This window comes from Macrotis lagotis, chromosome 1 (assembly GCF_037893015.1).
Source record: "Macrotis lagotis isolate mMagLag1 chromosome 1, bilby.v1.9.chrom.fasta, whole genome shotgun sequence".
Taxonomy (NCBI): domain Eukaryota; kingdom Metazoa; phylum Chordata; class Mammalia; order Peramelemorphia; family Peramelidae; genus Macrotis; species Macrotis lagotis.
The window spans coordinates 685148673-685171954 of NC_133658.1; the positions used below are offsets into that span (position 1 = coordinate 685148673).

A 23282-nucleotide genomic window follows, 5' to 3' on the forward strand; every position below is an offset into this window, starting at 1 on the left:
CCTAGTATTCCTGGACCATTGACTTTTCCATGAACAGCATTACTGACTAAAGACAAGGACATAAGATATGCACATATAGTGACTTGTCCAACATAACAAAGTTCATCCCAATTTCATGCCTGAGCATATTCAAATCAAATTCCCAAAACAAAAATAGAAAAATCAGAATAGAATGCCATTTTAGGATAGTAATTTTTCCATATTGTAGCATCTGAACACCAAGTCCCTGTTTTTTTTGGAGCATATGATTCTTCTTCAATATTGTCTTCAGTGAGTGCATTCAGAGCTGTGACTTGTACTGTAGAAGATACTCTTATTAACATTCCCTTTGGGTCTCCTGGGGAATCATGACATCTTAATACTTCCTCTTCTCTGTTTCCTTTTGCACCCCTGGGACACAGTCAATTGTCCAAGTTAGAGCCTTCACTGTGGAAGGTGTTTCATGAAGGTAACCACAAAAGAATTGGGGAACAAACCACAGGATTTACTTGAAAATCAAAAAGTATTCATTGTTTTAAAGATCAGTAAAAACAATTACTTTATAACCTAAGGTAAGTTGTACTAGCCTAACTAAATGTACCCACAAAGTACAACTATATTTAACAGGCAACAAGATGGTTATTGTTTACTCTTCCACTAATTTTTTAAGATAGTAAGTCATCAACATTTTTCCCTACTAGTTACCATGTAACCAATATATAACATAACACAACATATATAACAGTACCCAACCCAATACAATACAACATAACATGACATAATGTAAGTAATATTATAATATAATTGTAATATAATAATTAATATAATGGAATGGATGTGATATATGATGATGTCATATATGATAATATAACATGATAAATAATAATATATGATGATATAATATTATAATATTGTATTATAATATAATAACAGTGTATAATAAAAAAGTAAGCACTGGAATGTAAATACCTTGAGGGTGGGAACTTTTTTCACCATCATTAGTACCTTGTAAATGTGAAGAATTTAAGAAATGTTTGTTGGATTAGTTTGGATTATGGTGGAATGGAGTTTTGTGGGTGGCTTTGGAGTTAGATGATCTAGATTCAATTCCTAGCTCTGCTACTTATTAATTTACTTCAATATAAAAATAAATTATTTCCTCATGTGTCCTTGAATAAGTCACTTAACCTTTGTGGGACTCAGTTCTTTCAAATGAGAGAAAAGAGTGGATTGAGTGTTGCATTTAAGACTTGGGTTCAAATACAATTTCAGACTCAGTATGACCCTAGGTAACCTTTCATCACTTCATTTTTTCTTACCTATAAAATGAAGGAGTTAGACTCAAAGGAGCCTTAAGATCCTTTCCAGCTCTATATCTATGGTCTCATTGAATCATATGTGTCCAAATTCCATGCATGATCTTGGAGCCTCAAGGTGATCCATACCACCTATGATTCTTTATAGTTATTATAAACCCTGCCTGAAGTACTCCACGTGGGGGAAGGGAATACTATAAAAGGCCAAGTGTTTTCCTCCTATGGAACTCAAAGCATCCTTTGCAAACACCTGTACTTTCTGGAAGACATTAGTGATGCTTACCATGCCAAAGCTCATCTTCTCTGCTTGGTCATAAGGGGAATTGAATCTTGAGCTTGAGCCTCATAGAAAGGGCGTCAGGCATCCTAAATTCCATACTCGTCATTCTTGTAGCCAGGAATTACAAAAAAAAAAAACCCAAACGTGTGGTGGGTTGTTTAGATAGATGCACAGGTGTGGGAACAGTTTGTGATAGGCATGTTTATAGCAAATAAACATATTGTATGATAGACTGTAATCAACTATATAAACAACTTTAAAATTCTCTATACTTCATATCTCCAGTACTGGGTTTTTTTTAATCATATGTCTTCCCTGACAGCAATTAAATAACCTTGAGAGAAACTGTACACCTGCTGTCTCTCCCTTGGGGATGCTACATCTCTTTTGTGAATGACATAAGCACTCTATAAAAAATAACCATCTAGTGTGGAATCCCAGTTGAAGATGTTTTCAATTTCTCTCTGGTACAATTGAAAGAAACAGTTTAATGTAGCTAATAATGTTGTGTGGACCTTCTTTTGAGGTTTCTATTGCAAAGCTTTCCTAGAAGCATAAGGTCACCATTAGAACCTAATTGGATGATCTTATCCAGACATAAAGGGTCCAATGCCAGTCAGCAGTTCAATTTACCATTCCTACCTTTTCCCTCTCTCTGTCCCCACTCTAACAATCCTTTCTGTACCCTTTGAAAGAGTCATTTACCATCTCCTCAGTCTCTAGGACAGTGCTCCTCCCCATCTCTCCTGATTGAAATATATATATATATATACATATATATATATATACACACACATATATATATATGTATATAAGCATCTTTCTTTTTTAGTTCAACTGAAAATTGGCAAAAGCAAAATTTATTGGAAAAAATTAATAAGGCACAAAAATATAGAAACCTATGTTTACAGAGTATTATTTTCTAAACCAAACAAAATTTAGTCATAAGATTGAATGTCTTATGGAGCTTATGGGAGCCTTCTTTCTCTTACTTTAACCAAATATGTACACTAAAATGTCAAATGACCTTGTGGATACCAAAATATTTTTCTGAAACTATTCCACAGGGCATCTTGTTCTACTTAACAAACTGAATACACATTTATTAATCTCCTATTCCATGCAAGGGAGTATTATTCTATGAGTTGGAGATATAAACATGACTTTCTTGAAAGGATTATAATGGATTTCAGAGATCTGAAGAAAATTCTTCATATCTTAACATTTCAAAATTGGACCTCCTTTTAAATCTACTCATGAAATTCCTGTTTCTAAAGTACACTTCCAACTGTCAGTGCATATATAGTCTGAAAATGAGAGAGCTCCTGAGCTAAAATATGTCTTGGCTCAGATTATCATGAGAGATTTTCTTTGGCTTACCTGAAAGTTCCCTAAAGAGTAGAGTATAGGGAAAATAACAATAGAGGGCATGGAGAAATATAAAGACAGAAGACTCAGTTGAGTCCTGTCTGTGGCCCTCTTAATTCTCAGATAGTCCAACATTCTAGATTTATCATAATAGTCCCTGCTCTTTGTCAATAGTATATAATTTCTGGCAAATGCTGTAATGCACCTAAGATAGGCTAGGTATGAATAAACTTCTTATCACCTTTAGTTTCAGCAAGAAAATGTTTAGACTTCATACAAGCACAGAACTTTAGAGTTAGAAAGGATCTCGAAGATCAAGTTCAACCCATACTTGACAAAGAATTGGACCCCTCTACCAACCAGCTAGCTGATCAGTGGTCTTGCAGCCTCTGCTTGAAGATGTCAAATAAGGGCAGGTCATTGCCTCCTAGAACATTCTACATTTAGAATATTCTAATCAGTAGGAAATGTTTTATGTCATAAAATTTATGCCTATTTCTGTCGTCTGGAACTAAGTAGGTCAAGTTTTATTCTTCTTTCATATGACAGCTTGAAGACAGCTCTCATGTCCCCTTAGGTCTTCTCTTTACTGGGTCAGACATTCCCAGTTCCATCAACTATCCCTCAAATGGCATGAGATCATCTACTTTCCTGTCTTCACTCACACAATTTTCTGTGCCTTGAATATCTCTATTCCTATTTTTTGCTTGTAAAAGTCTTATCTATCTTTAAAAACCCAACTGCAAAGAGACTTACTTCATGCAATCTTTCCCTGTTCCTTTATCCCATCAGATGTGACATAGAATTTTAATACAAATGAAGTGGTACATTAGAGAGTTGTAGAAGGAAGGAAGGCAGGAAGGCAGGAAGGCAGGAAGGAAGGAAGGAAGGAAGGGAAGAAGGAAGGAAGGGAAGAAGGAAGGGAAGAAGGAAAGAAGGGAGGGAGGGAAGAAGGAAGGAAGGGAGGAGGGAGGGGGAGAGAGGGAAGGAAGGAAAGAAGGGAGGGAGGAAGGAGGGAGGGAAGGAAGAGGGAGTTTTTCAGTTTCAGAAGGGGAAGGCTATTTCCATATCTGAGTTCCCTCCTCCTGTTCCCACAAGACACTTTTCTTGCCATCTCTTCATTTGTCCTGACTGATTCAGAGAATAAGATGTAAAAGAGGAGATTCAGAATGGGAATATATAGGGTGAAGAAGATTTCAGTCTAGCTTCTCCCTATGTTGGCATAGGAAAGACAAAAATCTGATTTTAAGACTTCTGAAACTTTTTGCTTTTATCTGTTATTTAAAGTTACCTACAGCTTTTTCCCCCATTAAAAATACTCAACAAGATATCATTACTTCAGGCTAGGACTAAGCAAGGTAAGAAAGAAGTGAAATCTGTATTTAATTCCTCAGGAGAACTGGAAAGAGAGAGGAACTTGAGTTATAATAAAGGATGGTAACATTAAAAACAGAAACAAAAATAAAGCAAAAGACACAAAGGTCTTGGGGAGTGAAAGTTTATTGTTACAAATGTGTGGTCATGGGCTTCATCCTCATCTCACCCCTTATATAAAATTCTATCACTGGAATTTTACAGTATCAATAATACTTAAGCATGTATTAAAAGTGGTAGATATAATGTCTACAAGACCAAAAATAGTGTCCCATAGAATTTCATATATTTAAAAGTTGTACTATAGAACTTGTGAATGAATGAAATGAATGGGGGAAAAAATATTAAGCAATGAGATAGGTGCTGGAGAAACCAATTGCTCTTAATGCTAAGATCACTTTCTTCTGAGATAACTTCCAAATTAAAAGAAAGGCATTGAGATTCAGGGAGATTGGTATCTTCAGTACTTAAAATGTGCTTGCACACACACCTACGCAGAAACATGTGCACACACACATATATACATACCCCAAAACCTAGCATATATATCATACATATCTAGTATCTATATCAATTTATTGGTCTATCACTCTGACCATCTATATCTTGTTTGCTTATGGTTGTTTGCATCTTTTCTCCTCTGTTAGACAGTGAACTATTTGCTGGAAGACCTGGTAAAGTGCAAGACCTTCATAAATGCTTTGATTTAAATATATGCAAATTAAATTCCTTTCCTCAAGAAACATATACAGTTGGGAAAAACAACATGTAATGATAGTGGTAGCCAGTGACAGGGGTTGTTTAGAAAGTTCTAGGTATAGAAAATAGAGTCATAGGGAGCTAGATTGTTCTACACTTTCTAGGAGCAATGGCAGAGAATATTTGATTATGATTTCACAGTAAGAAGGAAGAGTGTGTGTGGATAGCAACAAGCTTTCCCTACCCAAAACAATGATTCTTTCAATGATTCAAAACTATATGTTCAAATCAACATGGAATTTGATCAAGCAATAAAACAGTGTAATAGTTTAAAATGTATTGGTTACACATTACAAATATCAAAACCAAAGGCCACCTGTACTACTGAATTTGACATCCTCACTCAATATACCTAATCATGTAATCTTAACTTGATGGATTTTGAATTTGACTAATGATAGATCAAAATGTGAATGTGATTTGAGGTTTTTCCAGTTCAGCTAGGAGAGAATTCTAAGGCTGAGCATCTAAAGTAGCAGTTTGGTGATGATAGTTGTCTGGAAATATTAAAGGGAACCAAGGCTACAGTGACTGGACTGAAGAATTGAAATCAGGTACCAATATCATTTGTATGATATTGCCACTGGACTTCCCTGTTTCTGGAGAAAAGAGTGAGACTGCCTCTCTAAAATCCAATTCACACATAACTTAAGACATTGCACTCTTGATGTCGTTGGTCCTCTTTGAGAATGCAGGTGAAAACAACAAGAAGAATCATTTTTATCTTATTCACTAGTCTTAAAAGTTATGTAAATCTTCTCAATTCCTTCAATAATTCTAATGTTTTTGAATGCCATTCTATAACTGTTAGATTAAGGCTGTTAGGTTAAACCTTACCATGCCATAATAATGACCCATTTCAGTCAACTCAGTAGGAAGTCTTCATTACATTCCCTGATTCTCAAGGCAAGACAACATATGCTGAGTTTCTCTTTCTTTCCTTTTGTAAAATTGTCATTAAGGTACCTGTATCTTGACAAGTTGTATCTGTGGGTTTTTATCATTAGGTCTGCTTCGATTTTGGAGAGGACTCAAATGTAATTTATCTGTAATCTTTCAATGCTATATTTTCCTCTATACATAATTTTTCTGTATATTTTTACGTTGGGTCCCCCATTGATAGAGATGATACATATGGTTTCTACCAACACAGCAAATCTACTCTTCTGGGAGTGAAGTCCAACAGATCTGATTCATGACATGGGGACTATCAAAATAGATTTTCTTGAGGAATCAAAGGGCTTCAGCATCAATTCACTCATCCCCCAAATGTCAATTTAAGTTTTGAGTTTTTTTCAGGGAAATGATTGTGCCAAATTTAATTTCAAATCAACATACCCATTATATTCCCTAATTAATCATGGCACATCTTATTTACCAAATTCCTGTAAAAACAAATTTCTTTTGTACTCACTACAAAGAAATGTTATATAAAATTAAGCACCAAGTAATGACTTTAATTTGTGGTTAGTTAATAATACACAGATGATCACACTGCTGTAAAATAAGCCCACTTGGGACATTAACAGATAGGCCAGCACAGAAGAATTAGAAACAGACAGATTGTGAAGCATTCTTTCACTCTATGTGACTCTATGTGGCAAACACATGGGGAAAACTGAATGACTGGTCCATTGATTGGTACTTTAGGTCCTGTTGCTACATAGAAACCTATTAGAAGGCCTCCATAATGAGAAACCAGACAAAATGACCTTTAGGGGTTCTTAAACAATTGCTAAGGTTTTTTTTTTGATTCCTTGCCCAGTGAAAGAACTTTACCTAAATTAAAGGAGGCTGTCATTTATCATGAGCTTCTTTCCCTTAATGACCTTGAGTCTTGGGTTCACCTTTAAAGCTCAGTATTCAGCTAAATGGTTCTCAAGTTTTTCAAAGTAATTTCTTGGCAGTTGAGTATAGTGATAAGGACACTGAGCCTGGAGGAAAGCAATCCAGGTTCCAATTTCAGGTATAATACTTATTAGCTGTGAGACCTAGGCAAGTCATTTAAATTCTCTAAGACACATCTGTAAAATGGAGATAATAATCCTTTTGTTGGTGTTATTTTGCAAAACAAAACTGAGAATGTAAAATAGTACTGAACAAGGTCACTAATTGGAGTTTAAAGGCTATTTGGAGCTCTTTGAAAAGAGCATTGAAAACTGTTTAGGGAATAGCATGTGATTCTTTTGCTTCTTCTGAAACTTATTTTCCTCATGATACATCTCTGTTCATGACATAATCTAGGAAGTCTGTTAAAAGACTTGGGACACAAAGCTGAAAGTGGAAGAAGAAACAAGATACAAGAATCAAGATCACAAAAATGAAGGGTTCCCTATGGATTGTGTCTTTTCTGGAAGACAGTGAACTTCAGGGCTACACCATCAGTTGCCTTCCTGACATCTTCACCAGCATCAGCATGTCCTAGAGGGAACTCTGCAAATTCAAGAGCCCAAACCAAAACAGGACTCATTATATTCTCCTCCACACCTTCTCTAAATTGCCCTATTTCTGTTGAAACTAATGCCATCCTTCAAGTTATACCTGAATTTAAAATCTTGTAATCCTCCTATGACTCTTTAACTCTCCTTTACCCTGCATCCTACCCCGAATTATTTATCCAACCAATTGTCAAGTCTTGCCTCTAAACTACTTTTCAGTCATTAGATTGTCTATAGAAATAGTGCTTTGTTAATCTAGTGCTATCTTTGCCTAACATATCTCAATCCCCTTCTCTTGTCTCACACAGTCCTTACTCTGATTCAAGTAGCTTCCCCTCTTACCTGGACTCTAATATCCCCTTAATTGTCCTTGTTTCCAATTTTTTTCTCTCTAATACATCCTGAACCCATCTTTAAAATTAACATTCTTAGAACACAGAATTGACTATATCATCCTACTTCTGAAAACTCTTCAATGCCTCCACATTTTCTCTAGAGTAAAATGTAAGATCCTTAGTCTACCATTTGGGATCTTCCATAATTTGATTCTTATTTACTTATTCAGGTTTATTCAATATTACTTCCCTTCCTTCACTCTCCAATCCAAGTTAACTGTTCTTTCAGGTATTTATTATATACAGCATGCTCTTTTTTTCTCTCAACAAGGGTGAGAGACTCAAGAATGGAGATTCAGTGTCTTCAGTGGTCATCTGCTGACTAAATGGTTATTGAGTTTGACTCAGCCAACCCACTGATTTTTGTCTTCCCATTGGACTTTGATGATTCTGAGAGAATGAAGCTAACAAATTTTTGCAACTCTGCCTCACTTAAATTAAATTCATGTGCCAGTCAAGATATCACCCCATGATGTCAGTGGTCCTCTTTGAAAATGAAGAACTTACAACAACATGGGCATATCGAGTACTGGCCTAATAGCAGCAACATAGGTCAGGGATATAGCAATTCAACATCTCTTGTCCCTTAGGGATGGGATATTGTTTATGTAATGGGAGACAAGGCAGGGAAGCATTTGACTCAGGCAGTCTTTAGTATGCTCTAAGGACAAAAGCCTTGTTGGCCATTACATTTGAAAATTGATGAGAATATTTGCTGCCACATTGTATTTTCCGGGTTATTTACTCCATATTTCTATCATAAATAAATTGTCCTTTTTTCCAACCACTACATTGTGTTATTATGACACTAGTTCCAGTTGGTCTAAAGGAAATTTAGAGAGGGAAATGGGTTCAGAGCAGTGGTTAAGGAGGAGTTTAGAGGTAATATTAGCAGTTATAACTCTAGAAGTCCAAACCTGGGGAGCTGAGTGCTTCCTTCTGTCCAGCATTTGAAAAACAATAAATTTCCAAAGTATACAAGTTGTAAAAATAGAAAAAACAGGAATTCTACCATTTTTTTCCTGTGAACCAGGCACAGAATTCACTGGAGAAAGAGTCTGGGGAGATGAAGATTTGGTAAGTGACTGTAGACTTGTCATTAGTCAATGGCTCCCTTAGTCTTTAGATTTCACCTTCCTCTGTGCTTCCTTTCTTTGCATGCAAAATGGATATTAAATAGCATCTAAATTCACTGGGTTGCTGTGTATCAAAGATCCTGTGACATTCACTTCCCACTTGGTGTTCTGTGGAGTTCACAAACTTTTCTGGAATCTTCAGACTGAATAGCTAGTTTCAACAATTGGGAACAGCAACTTCTTCATATACAGTCAACTTTGTTCAGTCTCTCACCAGAAAACAGGGTTGTCAACCTGACAACTTGTGGAGGAAGACAGGAATGGAGGCTGCATGATTACTTCCAGAATAAAGATCTACTTTTTCACCAGACTGTGGTGCAATCTGATGCTACACACACACACACACACACACACACACACACACACACACACACACACACACACACACACCCCATTACCACTCTAATGAGGAACTGAAAATAGAAAGGAAGCCAATAGGAAGGAAACTACAGAAAGGGATTAATAAACAACTCCAAAGGCAATAATAGCATGCTGTGCTTGCTTTCCTGCAAATATTGACATTGAAGAATTAAATGTGTGACTGCAAAACAATGGCATTTTCCCTAAGAGAAAAGATTTTCTTGTAGTTACCTGAGATCACAAAGAAGGATCAATGGCTATTGGTTAAATATCTTGAAGGCTTCATAGCATTTGCTGGCTTTGGGGAAGCCTCTACTTCCTCTTTCCAACAAGGTAATGAGGAAATTCTGTTCTATCATTAAAGGTAAGCGAGTATTTCAAGGGTGGTGGGGGTGGGACAGGAAGAGAGAAGTAGGAAAAGTGTCTATTGAGTTGGGAGAAATAAGAAGTGCCTTGGGTTAGAAGTTTTCATTTCTCTTTCCTGGAAATGGAAACTCAAGTTCTAAAACAGATGATGGAAACAAGAGAGAAAATAAGTCCTTTGGGGACAGTAAATGAAGAGGGAGGTGGTAAAAAACAGAGGCACATCCTTGGGCTCCAAAAATCCATACAGGTAGTATTATTCATTGAGAAAGATTAGAGGCTGTAACTCTAAAATCAAAGAGAGTTCAGAAGCCATCTGATCCACTTCCCAAGTCTACTTTTACAGAGGAGAAAACTTAAGAAAAGGACAGGGTATTTTATTTAGGGTACAGTAGAAGTTTCATCAGACTTGGATACTGAAGGATCTTAACTGAAATTTTCAACTCGAGATTCTGTAATAATTTTGTAACAGTAAAAATAGTAACAATGGTACTTATGATAGGAATGGTGATATTTCCCTCATGAGTCAAAATCTCAAGAATAAACAACTTCTTAAGAGTAAGTTAGAAAATTATTAATTCTTTCTGATATGTAGGGGGTAACAATATTATCTTCCCTAATCCTCTTCCACATTTATTCTCCCATTAGGTAGGCACAAATTTTAATTTTGACATCTGTCAATTAAATCTGTAAATACAAACACACTGGGAACCCAAATATTAGGCATGTTTTCTAACTCTTTCTCTGCCTTGCTCATGGGGTGAAATAATCCAGGAATAGAAGGCATCTTATTTTTCCAATTAAACTGCAACCTTTTAGAGGACCAGGATCTGAATGGCCTATATCTTTGTATGACCCATGGTAGTATCCTAAATGTGTCAGGCACTTGACAAATTATTGATCTATTTATTTTTTCATTCATTCATTTGTTTATGTTTATTACTGTTGAGTGATCAAGAAAGGACTATAGCTTATGCAGCTGATAAGACTGATCCATACTTGCTTGCCATAAGGACCCTCATGGACACATCTATAATGTCAAGGATACTATGTTGGGAGAGAAAGCCCTGCTCATTTCAGAAGTATCCATAATAATGCTCCAGACAGAACTAAGGTAAGATTAATACTGATTAGTATTAGTGTTGTAGTGACTTAGAGTATAATTGTCAGAGCTGTCAATTCAGCAAACATTGCAAGGGAAATAAAAAAAATGAGATGAGAAGTTTTTAATATAAACTGCAATTTTGTAAAAATAATATGAATCCATCTTAGAAAAATAAAAACAGAAGCACTACATTAGAAAAGTTCAGGAAATAAATAGTATAATTTATGTTATTATAATAAATAAAAGCCAGATAAAGCTTTACCACTCTTAAATAGGCAATGGGACTGAGTTACAGGAATAGGGAGGAATTTCCACTTTTGGGTTATTAACAGCAATATTGAAACTCTGAAGAATTTCACATTTTAATATTAATTTGATTTTGTTGCTATATTTGAACCTGTGATTTCATCAAGGTTGGAAACTTCTAGTGTGAAAATGCCCTCCACATGTACAGATCATTAACGTCTCTATACTTTTTTGTCTTAGGGAATTATCTAGGGACCTAAGAGAATAAAAGGTTAGTCCATGGCCACACAGCTGATATGCAGTCCCAGGAGAACTTTAACCCAACTTTTCTGTGGTACAAAGGAAAGCCCTCTGAGCCACTACATAGCCCTCCCTTTCTTCATGCATTTTAATATGCATGATCTTCATAATGACCTAGATTTGGCCTTTAGTCTAAATTTTGGACATGGCACTATCATTATCCATTAATTATGCTCAATGAAATTTCCACATATTGTTGGATGACATGCAAAATGTAAATACCACTTTCCCCCCTTTCCCTTCAGAAAATAGAAAAAGGGGAGAAATCTCTGTATTGGTATTCAATCAAACAACAAGCATGTATTAAGTACCTATTAATTTCTAGGCACTGCACTAGCTATGGGGTATACAAAGACAAAATCAAATGATCCCCAACCTCAAAGAGTTTATAACATGGCAAGGGGAGAAAATATTTACATATATAGGTACCTTCAGTGTGACATCGCTGTAGATTTCTATCATGTCATTCAACACTAGGGCAGAGCCCCTGAGAAAATGCATAGATACTGCAGCTAAATTGTCCCTTCAAGTGGCTAATAAATGAGGTTCTTTCATGTTCCAAGATAAATTTAAGCAGGCTCACTGTATCATTGCTCTTCTGTTTTTAGTAGTTTCTATGGTGCATTATTTTGACAGTTTGTCACACTGAAAAAGAACACATTATAGGAGTCAGCCAGTGACTTTGAATGCCTCCAATGCCATAGGATTTTGTATCCTAACAAAATGAAATAATTTGCTATTTTTTATTTTAGCTAGAATTAAATATCATGGAGATAAGTATACTCTTTCTTGTGACAGATGTGGGTTTTTCCAATTAATATTACCAATCTTGTGAATTAAAAAGCAACTTACTAACGAAAAGTTGGACTGATAGATGGCACAAAGATATTTTTCCCCAAGTAATATGTATTATCCAAGTCCCAAAGCTTATTGGTAGGGGATTCTCTCATTTGTGAGAATCAATCCCCCATACATGTTTCAAAGTGAGGAATTATCAAGTGCAGGAGAGAAGTGAATTCTTCAGTTTTTATCAAGCCAATTTCTCTTCCAGCTTCTCTCTTCTCCAGCTTCAAGAATGAAGATGGAAGATACCAATCCCACTTCAAGCTGTTGAAGGAAAAGTCTGGGAAGAAGCTGTCATGAGAGGAGCTGGCAGTCTCCTATTCCTAGCTTGACACACCAGGTAAGATCTAGAACTTTCTTGGTTGAGCTGAGTTACTTGTTCCCTTAATTATGTATTGTCTACTATATAGTCTCCTATATATTTCTCTGATTTCCATTTTGTTACCAATTTGGATAAATGAGTGTTCTTGGCTGAGTGCTGTCTATGTGTATTCATTGTGGTATTGGTATTTGAAGGGAAACAGGTCAAGTCTCAGATATACAGCTTCTGGTATTACTTCTCAATAATGAGATGGTGATTAAAGTTAACTCATGACCTACATATAAACAATATTTAAGGGAGCAGATATTTACAATTCTAGCCCAGTATGCCTCCCTTTGAGGAGAACAGAATGACTTTCAGTCCTAACCTCCTGCTTCCCTTTATGATTAAAGTCCCCCTTGGAGAAGGGAGTAGGGAAAGAGGTTATAGGGAAGCCTATTCTGCTTCTCTTTGATGCCACACAAAGATACATCCATGTCACATGTAGAGGACAGTCCTTGCCACACAAGGAATCTTGCTACATATATATGACAAACTCTTCACTTGTTCTTCCAAACTTTGAACAAAAAGATTTGGTCACTGAAGGAAGCCTATGCCTGCTTTCCCTCCCACTTAATTACATACATACATACATATATACATACACACATACACAAACACACACATATAAAACTTTGTAACAACCCTATGTATTTGGGTGTTGTATATACTATTATTATGACTTATTTTACACACTAGGTAACTGAGGCCAGAAGAAATTCAAACACTTCTCCAGTAACACAACAGTAAGAGTTCAAACTGGGACATGACCTTTTGAATGTAAGGTTCTTTCCACTGCATCATAGTGCCTGATCATTGAAAAATGACCCTACTGATACTCATTTTTATTCACTGTGATATCAATCAGTTAAAAGACTAATGCACAACTAATTCCTTTCACATTCTGAAAACTCTATTATTTGATTTATTCCCACTGCATATTTCCATTGGGCTGGAAATAATTGATGTGTATATAATTATAGCTTTGAATACAGAATTTAAATATGCGGACCACTTTAAATTTTCTTTATTTGTAGTGATCAAGACCTAGCTGCCTTGTCCTTCTTTGGAAAATGTGTACCTCTTTGCAGAGTAGTATGATTGTATAGTCAAGAGCACATTAATATCTCAGCTATTTTCAATGCCAACTACCAAATTATTCTCAACCCAGATCCTAAGGATGAAGAAGTTTCCCTCTTGACATCCCTTCCCCCTCACACAGACCTAGAAAACTTAAGCTTTGTAATAGATCTATATTCCAGGTGCTACAATCAAGATTATTTGAAAGTAGGTCTGGAAAAGTTGATGTCCAAACATCAGTAAACTTGAAAACTTTAAAGCAAATATTTTCAAAGGGAAGAAAGGAAATCAAAATGACCAACTAGGTGCTATCTGATCTGACACAAACATCTTGGGTGCTGCAGATTGCCAGAGTAACTAGATGCATGTTCATAATGATTCACAGGCGCCCCTGTAAACAGAAGTACCTGCAGCTTGCAGATGTCTGGTCAAAGAAGCAAAAACTCCACCATTTTTCCTCTAAATACCTTCTGTGAGAAATGCTAACTTTGCATTTTTACAAAGATTGGACACCGAATTCTGTCTAGAAGAAGCATTATTGTCTAATGCCATACTAGTTAGGTGGCATGTGATACAGATAAGAGATCTGGGACTTAGTCTCTAGGAATGAAAAAGTAAACAAAAAGAACAAGACATAAATTTTCGGATGTGCCCAATGTGCTAATTTGTTTAAATTAACAGTATCTGTTTGTTATTTGGGAAGATTTCTACTTGGGGAGTAGGGTAAGTTGATAATCATAGATATTTTTTAAAAAGGAAAAACATTAATAAAACATTTAAAATATATGTATTTTTAAAATGTTTTACTAATGTTTTGCCTTTTTAAAAAATCTATTTTTAAAAATACACATATTTGAAAGGAATAGCAAGTTGTGCTTGGTAGATTTGAAATTTCATATACAATCTTCTTTTTAGTGTACTATATTATAGAAATGCTTGTTTTATGCAATAAATTAAAAAGAAAATTTAAAAAAAGAAAAAATACACATATTTAAGAGATTCAGAAGGGACAACAAACAAGCAAACAGTGATTTTTTTGCTACCTTTCTAAATTTAAGATTTTTTTAAAACTTTAGATAATAGAAATTTTTGTTTTATACACAATCCTTTTTAAAATTCTTTCTATACTGAAATGTTTATGTTTTCTGATGATCATTATATTCATAATAAAAAGGAAAAAAAGACTGGACCTTTTTAGAGGACTGCCTAGATTTCAGCAAATCCTCACAATTCATTGATGAGGTATTATGCAAAGAGAGGGACAGCTAGAAAAATGTGCTGGTGACATGGAGAGGCACATTCCAAGACAAAAAAAATTAGAGAATTAGAACTGTGAGGTTCAATTCTTGTCCAGTTTCACGAATTAAGTAGAATAAGTGACTATTCATCTGATGGCATTGGAGAGCTACCTGTTTGGTTCTCTGCCCCCTAAGGCTCCCTCCAACTTTATTATCTCTTTTTATGATGGGATTCCAGAACACTTGCCTCTATGTATTTCTTAGCAATGTTGTGAAAATGAATTCAGATTATTGATACAAATGTTCTTTGGAAAGAAAAAGAGTAGCTAAAAGCAAGACATTATAGCTTCATGTTTTGGGATGTTTTTTTTTTTTTTTTTTTTTTGGTTTGTTTTTTTCTCATAGGCCAGCATCAAACTTTAGGACATCTTTAGATTTTGACCAGCTCTTTTTGGTTATGAAATGGGACAGGTTTTTCACAGTATTCTCTAACTCAATTTTCCCCTTCAGAAGTTTGATCTTTAGAATTCTTAAAATATGTATATTTTAATAGAGGCAAGAGAGAATCAAGTCTGCCTTACTATTCCAATTTCTTCTGCTTTCCCCTGTATCTAGAACACCTTCATCCCTTCATCTTGTTGTCCTATACCTTTTGACATGAGCTGATGCTACCTGGTTTGAGCCTTGTGCTTCCTTTATTTTCTACCCTCCAGAACAGTAAACTCCCACATGCAACCCTTGGAGGCCTGGGATTAGCTGGTTCTTTCTTCTGATGATCTCATTTCCAGAAAATGGCAGAATAGTCTAGAGTGATGATTTCTCATCCACCTCATCTGATCAAAGATTGGCCTGGGACAGACCCTATATGAGTAGAAACGATTACTTGATCTACTGGTCTATTCTACTTAGATTAATAATTAGTAAATTTTGTGTCTGAAGCAAATAGAATACAGGGATGGGCAGTATAGAACACTCTCACCTTACCTGTACCTCTTAGAATCCTTTATTTCCTTGAAGGCTCAACTCAATCACTTCCTTTTTTTTTTTTTTTTTTTTTTTTTTTTTAGTGCTATCTCTCTCAAAACAAGCATTTATTTACTTAGCATAGACTTCTATATTTATATGCTGTTTCCTATGAAGGAATGTAGACACATTAAAAATTTGGTGCATAGTGCTAGGCACATTTTAGAAAATATTGTTTCCTCAGTTATTGAAGTATTGACCTGGAATATGGGTAGCAAGTGAAGGAAACTTTCTATTTGAACTAATTATTCTTGATAACTAGGTGCTGAGTTCTTAATTGTTTCTAAATGCAAAAGGACTGAAAGTACTTCAGTGTCCCTCACATTTTTTTTTTTCATTTTGGAACAAAACACTAATCATTTAAAACTAGTTCTAATTTTATAATTCATATTTTAGAGATGCTACCAGAGTCTGAAACACTAATCCCTGAAAAAAAACCCAGAAATGAAATAGAAGTGAGAGAGACAAATAGTGAAGGAGGGGGGATTTTTAAAACCAAAGATTTTAAAGCCAAGGTCATATAGAAACAGTATAAAGAAGGGGGATTACCATCAGCAGTGACACCATCAAATATGAAAGGTGATGATATGTTCCCAATTGGAAATGCTTTTCAATCCCTATAAATTTGTTTCCCAAGGTAAATCTCCAATGACTCTGACCCCATTTGCTAACAATGCATGTAACTCTTAACAGCATCTCAAAAGCATACTTACTCTCAATTTCGCTTCTCATTCGTTTTTACGATGCAGGAGAAATTCAGATTATATAGGCTTTCTTTGTGCTGAGATGGTAATTTTATATCACTGTAGATTAATAGCATTTTTAGTGATATTTGGTATCACTCATTTGTCTCTTATGGTCGTAAAGATATATATTTTTTCTAATTTGGCTTTGCCAACAAATAAAAAATAAGAGTCTTTTTGTTGATGTTGAATGAGCAAAAAAGTCATTCTGATCATGAAGGATTGTTCTCTTTTAATGTACCCACAATCCACCACCTAATTGTTTCTGTTATTGCAGCAATACTGCTTCCCATAAGAATATGCATATGTGTCAGTATGTGCCCAGGCGCTCGTGCAATATCTGGTCTGAAGAAGTGTTTCCTGGTGCTTTTAACTTCCTATCATGGAACACTTGATCAGCCTGTAGACTCTGCAACCAACAATGGCCGTATGGTTTAGTATATCAACTTCAAACCCCTTTCTAATGGGGAGTATCAACATTTTCATACCCAACCCATGACCTCTCCTGGGGGATGCAGTTTTACAGACCCCATTATGGTACTTTTTGCACATATTTATGTTTCTGTTCAGAGGGCTCGGTCCTACAATGCTTCCTTGGAGCAGGCGATTTCAGGGATGGTTATTATGAATATGTAAAGGAGGTAGCATTCCGCGGAGCTATCTTCTTTTAAGAGCTTTCCCCATCTGCTAGCGTGTGCACTGCAAAGTTGAACATAAAACACTGATTAGTGCCTCAGTGCAGAATTCCACAATGATCTACCTTGCCTGGGTTTACATCACATTCTCCTGAGTGCCTATTCACCTGTTCTATTGGAAATTTTTAATTATGTCTCTGACACGAGCTTGGCAATTTCAGCGGACACTTCCCAATCTTTCAAAGTCTTTATGCTCCATTTCATTCCTATTTCTTTTCTGCCTGTGTTAATTATTTTTGCAGCCAGCATACGTATTTGTCAATAATGCATTACATTTTCCACGTGTCAGTTCCTCAAGCCATCAAAGAGTCCTGCTTTTATATATTTTATACAATCTAAGTCTCCCCCTCCCCACAACTCCACAACACCCTAATCTGGTCACTTGGCTACGTGTCTTGCCTCCACACTTCCATGAAAACACAGCAGTCATTCTAACCTTGGCTGCCACATCCCAGTTCCAGGTTGGGGCCCCTTGAATACTGGGGTGCAGGAAAAGGGTTCATCCTACTAGACTAAGTCTGGAGACAGGACTTCCCATAGACTGTGAAACTCATCTTCCTGCACCCAAGTTTCATTATCTAAAAAATGGGGACAGTAATTTTGAAATTCTTTCAGGGTTATTATGGAGATATATATATATGAATATGTGTGAATCACACAAGTCATATATGAGTATATATCTCATATCTCTCAACTAAATGTATATATGCATGTATAGAGGTATGTATGTGCATATATGTGTGTATAAATATCAGTTTTTGTCTTTTTTTTAGAAGGGAAACCAATGCATGTCAGTAATTGGTTACACCTGATGGTGTTGATTTCCTGAAGGTTCAGAAAAATAATCTCAACTTGCCCAGGATCACCAGTCAGCATGTTTCAAAAATGAGACTTAAGCCTAGAGCCTGACTTAGAGTAGAAGGGGTGTCAGCCCTGGAGTCAGGAAAACTTGAATTCAAATTTGATCTCAGATATTTACTAGCTATGTAACCTTGGGCAAGTCATTTAACCTCTAATTCAGTTTCTTCAGATGCAAAATGAGCATAATAATAATAATAATAATAATACATTTCAGAGTTGTTTTGAGGATTAAATGATATATTTGCAGTGCTTTTAGCACAGTGTTTGGTACATAGTTAGTCCTTAATACTTGATAAAGTCTTCTTTTTTTCCTCCTTCCTTCCTCCTTTCCTCTGCTCCCTCCTTCATTTTCTCTTTCCTTCCTTCCTTCCTTCCTTCTTTCCTTCCTTCCTTCCCTTTCATTGTGGTTAAAATTTGCTGCATTTATAGTTACAAAGACACCTACTTTAAAGGTCATCTGATCCAGATAAAGAAACAGATAAAGGAAATGTAATATGCATAGATGTTAGATTCAAGTCAGTAAACATTCCAGTACAGTACTGACCCAAATTTATAGTGTATTGTAAGGTTTACAAAGTGTCCTCCTTGCATCACCCTTGTGACATAGGCACTATTTTTACACCCATTTTAGAGATGAGAAAATTTGGGCAGTTAAATGATTGGTCTGTGGTCATGCAGTTAAAAAATATCTGATCTAGGATATAAATCTGGGTCATTCCTCACTCTACTCTTTTCACTCACCATGGTTCCTTTTATTCAAAGACAAGGCACAGTCTCTGACCTCAAGGAGTTTCGCATCCAACTATGTATGATATATGATATGTACTCAGATTAATTATCATAATGTTATAGTAGTTTAAGTACAGAGAAGGGGGCTAAACAAAGTGGAATGTGAAATTTGAAAGAAAAAGAAGCATTTATAGCTGGGGCTGACTTCCCTGTGACAGTTCTTATTCCTTGAGATCTCAAAGACTCATTCATCTTCTCCTTAGTGCAGTGAAATTCATTTGTCCTCAACCAACATTTTTAAAGTGTCTGTTATGCTAGATATTAGGAATAAAGATTAAAAACAATTATCCTTAACTCCAAGTCCCTTATATTCTATGGTAGGCAGGATGGATAACATCATAGATTAAGGAAATAAAAAATAAATATAAAATAATTCCTAGGTGGAAACAGGGAAAAATCTCTTGAATGGTCCTTCAGCTGACCCTTGAAGGGAGCTGGAGATTCAAGAGCTAGATTCTCAGTTGCTTGCTAAGAATGGGGAGCTGGTATTTACCCTGTCTTCTTCCCATGGTTTAAAGATCATAGTGAAGATTCCATAGAACTCCCAAGATTTTCTCTGACTTTTAAAATGCTCAGGAACCTCGTACAAAGTTAGGCCTTAAGAAGTTGCTGATTGAACTGAATTAAAAGAACTTGGAAAACAATTGCATGTTCTATATCCACCTTTGTGACTGGAAAGTATATTGAATATTTTCTCTTTTTTTCCCCCAAAAGTTCTTCCCATTGAAAATTTTCACTACCTTATGACCTATAAATTCTAAATTTCCAGGATTATCCTTTTCTTCCCCTGAGAATTTATTAATTAGCCCCATCTAAGAAGCCAAGGAAACACCATTTTTAGAGAACTCTTCCTTTCTTTTAGCATGAATTCTCTTTTGGTGCAAAGCACGTGAAGGGAAGTCCCTTTTTTCGTTTGTTTGTTTTGCTGTAGTTTCAGATTCCCTCTGGGAGTTATATACATCCTGTTCTAACCCTCAGGTTCCTTGGGGAAGCACTGAGGCTGTGACAGGAAGAGGAGGGGTGTGTGCACTAAGCATCATGGATGGGAAACCCAGAGATGAAACAGAAGGCTCCCCTTAGTCTGCGTTGCCCATTCTGTTTCCTCCTCTCCCTAAACACGTCATTCTTGAGGCCAGGAATCTTCAAAGCTCCACACTCTGACCTCTTGTAAGATTCCGTTTCTTACTTCCCTTCCCTATGACCTGAATTGACTATCTCTCCCTGGTGATTTTATTATTTTGTGATTTCTTCATCTATAAGACTAGAAAACAATGGTAAGGAATTGGAGATGGAAATAACACAGGGAGTATTAAAAGTCTATAATACACATTAATAAAGGATTTTGGTATTTTTGTAGGAATATCCAAAGAGAAACTAATCACATTCTGAATCTTTTTTTCTAATTTTCATTTATAGTGATAATTTTCTAACTCTCATTCTATAGTCAACTTTTTGTGTGCCATGGTCTCCTCTGGCAACCATCTGATGAAGCCTATGGACCCTTTCTTAGGATATTTTTTATTAGGAAATCAACTCCAATGAAATGTAAAAATATACTTTAAAAATCAAGTTTGGGGACCACAGGTTAAGAATTATGCCCCTTCCCAAAGAACAGCTTGTTGTGAGTATTAGGGGGAAGGTGTGGATGGATGGCAGAGGAAAGAAAATCTTTTTTCTTTGCCCACTTTCTGGTGTTTAAGCTAATCCACAATGAAATTTTCATTTTCATGAATCATGAAAGGGAAGTTAAAATAGGATCATGACACCCAAAATTGCACAATACCCTCAAACATTGGTTTATGCCAGTAATCTCTTCTACCAATGGACATGATTACATTCTTTGTCCATTTCATCACTCCTTTATATCTCCTCTAAGGAGCACATTTTTTCTTGGATTTTCTTATAGGTCCAGGAGGGCAAGCTCCTGAGTCACTTTTTCAGAAAAGAGGAAGAGGAAAATGACAGAGCCAGAAAGATAGACACATATAGAGACCCCAAAAGATAGACAATTAGAAAAAGAAGCAGACAGAGACATATACAGGCAGAGACAGACTAACAGGAAGTCAGAAAGATAGGGAGAAGCAGGAATAAAAGGAAGAATATGGAAAGAAGAGTGGAGGGAGAAAAAGAGAAAGTGGGACTTAGCTCTCTCTGAAAAGTCTACTGAGTAGATATTCACTCTTACTGCTAAGTGGACAATCCTCTTTGAGGTATCACCCTATCATGAAAGAGCAGGGAGACATAAAGGACCAACTAGAAGCCTCTAGTTGCCTTTTGCCTGGAAGAGGCCATGACTACAGTCAGAACTTCAAGGGCACCTATGCTAAAACTGTTTCTCAATGGGCTTGTTAGTGCTACATAAGAACGACCAGTGATATCTCTAACTTCAGTTGCATCTTGTTGGACATTGAGACAAGATAATGTTTTTTTTTTTTTTTGCTTCTCCAATGAATTGAGTTTTGAAATTAATTCATATGTACATGATTCTTTACACATCTCATTTGATCTGTGCAATAACTATGTGAACTAAGTGTTATTATTGTGAATGGTACTCCCTTTTTAAAGACAAATAAAACATCTCAGAGAACTTGATTATCTTGCCCAAGGTTACATAGCAACCAGCTAGAATCCTAGTCTAAGACTTCTTAGTCTAGTGTTCTTTCTTTTAAACTGCCCTTTTCTACTTTCTCACACTATTATAAATATTTATGATGATGATGATGATGATGATGATGATGATGATGATGATGATGAAGGAGAGATTTGTCAGCCTCAGAATCAGAAAGACTTGGGTTCAAGTCCTGTCTCTGATAAACAATTTTTTAAAATCTCTGTTTCCTCATTTGGAATAGGAAAGGTTTCGATTAGATGCACTCTGTCAAAAAGACCAATTAAATGTTCCTAGAGAAATCATTTATAGTATCAGTGCCCCAGGTCTTTCTCTAAGACTATGAGTTGCAAAGAAGCTTCAGTTTTTAGCTACTTAAAGATTTTTCCTCACTTAGATTTCTTTACACTAATGAAATTATGAATTTAAAGAAAAATATTATGAATACTCAAGACAACTTTGCAAATCACTAGCCACTGTGGAGCTACTGACCCATTTATTCATGTAAATAGGAAGGGCTATTCATTTCATTCATTTTACTATCTCTATGGTACAAGGCAAACTAATAATAATAATAAAACAAGAAAAATTGATGGAAAGGGCTGGTTAGTAAATTCTGTGTGCTTATGTCCAAGACCAATTCAAAGTATTTCCTTGGATTAGTTAGAGCAAAAAATATTTTTCCAAAAAGAATAGGTACTATTAAATGGGGATATAATCTAGATGCTTTCATCACATTCAAATTATTTATAACCATTGATCACATGTCATCATTAATAACTTGTAATAATTATAACTGAAAATTTTATAATGCATTAATGTTTGAAAAGTTCTTTACATAAATCATCTCATGTGAGTCTTACAGCCACCCCATGAAGTAGGGACTGCAAGTGTTATTTTTCCCCATTTTACAGATGGGGGAACAGACCAGGAGAAATTAAGGGACTTGCCTTGCCAATATTCACAAAGTTAATGTCAGAGATGGGATTTAGAGTCAGGTCTTCCTAGCTCTATATCCAATACTCTGGTCAAGATTATTAATGCAGTCTAATGCTTTATATAGAATACAAAATCATAGACTTGGAGCTAGAAGGAACCTTAGAAACTAGAGTCAACATCATTATTTTATATATGAGGAAACTGAGGCACATAGACATTAAGAGACTTGCTCTGGATCACAAAGATAGTTGTGGCTATAGCAATATTTGAACACAGGTTAAGCTTAGTCCCTTCTAAATTTAGAATTATTATCTGGTGATCCCGGGTCTCTTCCTTACATTAAATCTAGTGATCTATCTACTCAATGCTGTCACATGTGTATTACAAAGTGGTTTATGTTTTCCAGAACACTTCCATTTATGTCCTCCAGCACTCTATGATAGAAGTATCAAATGCATTAGCCATAGGCTATATGTGGCACACAACATTTCCTATTACTACCAAACCAGATTAACACATAATTGGGAAATATTTAATAAAACGTATTAAAAAATACAATGAAACATTAGGTAATATTACATTTTAAAAGTAAGGCAATATGCAGCTTAGAGGGTTCTTTATGTATGGATTAGTGGCCCATTTCTATTTGAGTTTGATACATTGCCTTATGAAACAGGATAAAG

General features: G+C 35.7%; 1 long non-coding RNA gene across 6 annotated transcripts in view; it reads left to right on the forward strand.

Annotated features, from left to right (window-relative positions):
* LOC141507713 (uncharacterized) overlaps positions 1 to 23282 on the forward strand; it is a 181556-nt gene that overhangs the window by 79156 nt on the left and 79118 nt on the right. For 5 of the 6 annotated variants that reach the window (XR_012474252.1, XR_012474251.1, XR_012474254.1 and 2 more), the window contains exons 3-6: positions 8943 to 8986; positions 9633 to 9769; positions 10782 to 10882; positions 12471 to 12602. This is a non-coding gene — a long non-coding RNA (uncharacterized LOC141507713). Of the gene's footprint in view, positions 1 to 8942; positions 8987 to 9632; positions 9770 to 10726; positions 10883 to 12470; positions 12603 to 23282 lie in introns of all 6 variants that reach the window. The other variant, XR_012474256.1, reaches the window with a different exon arrangement.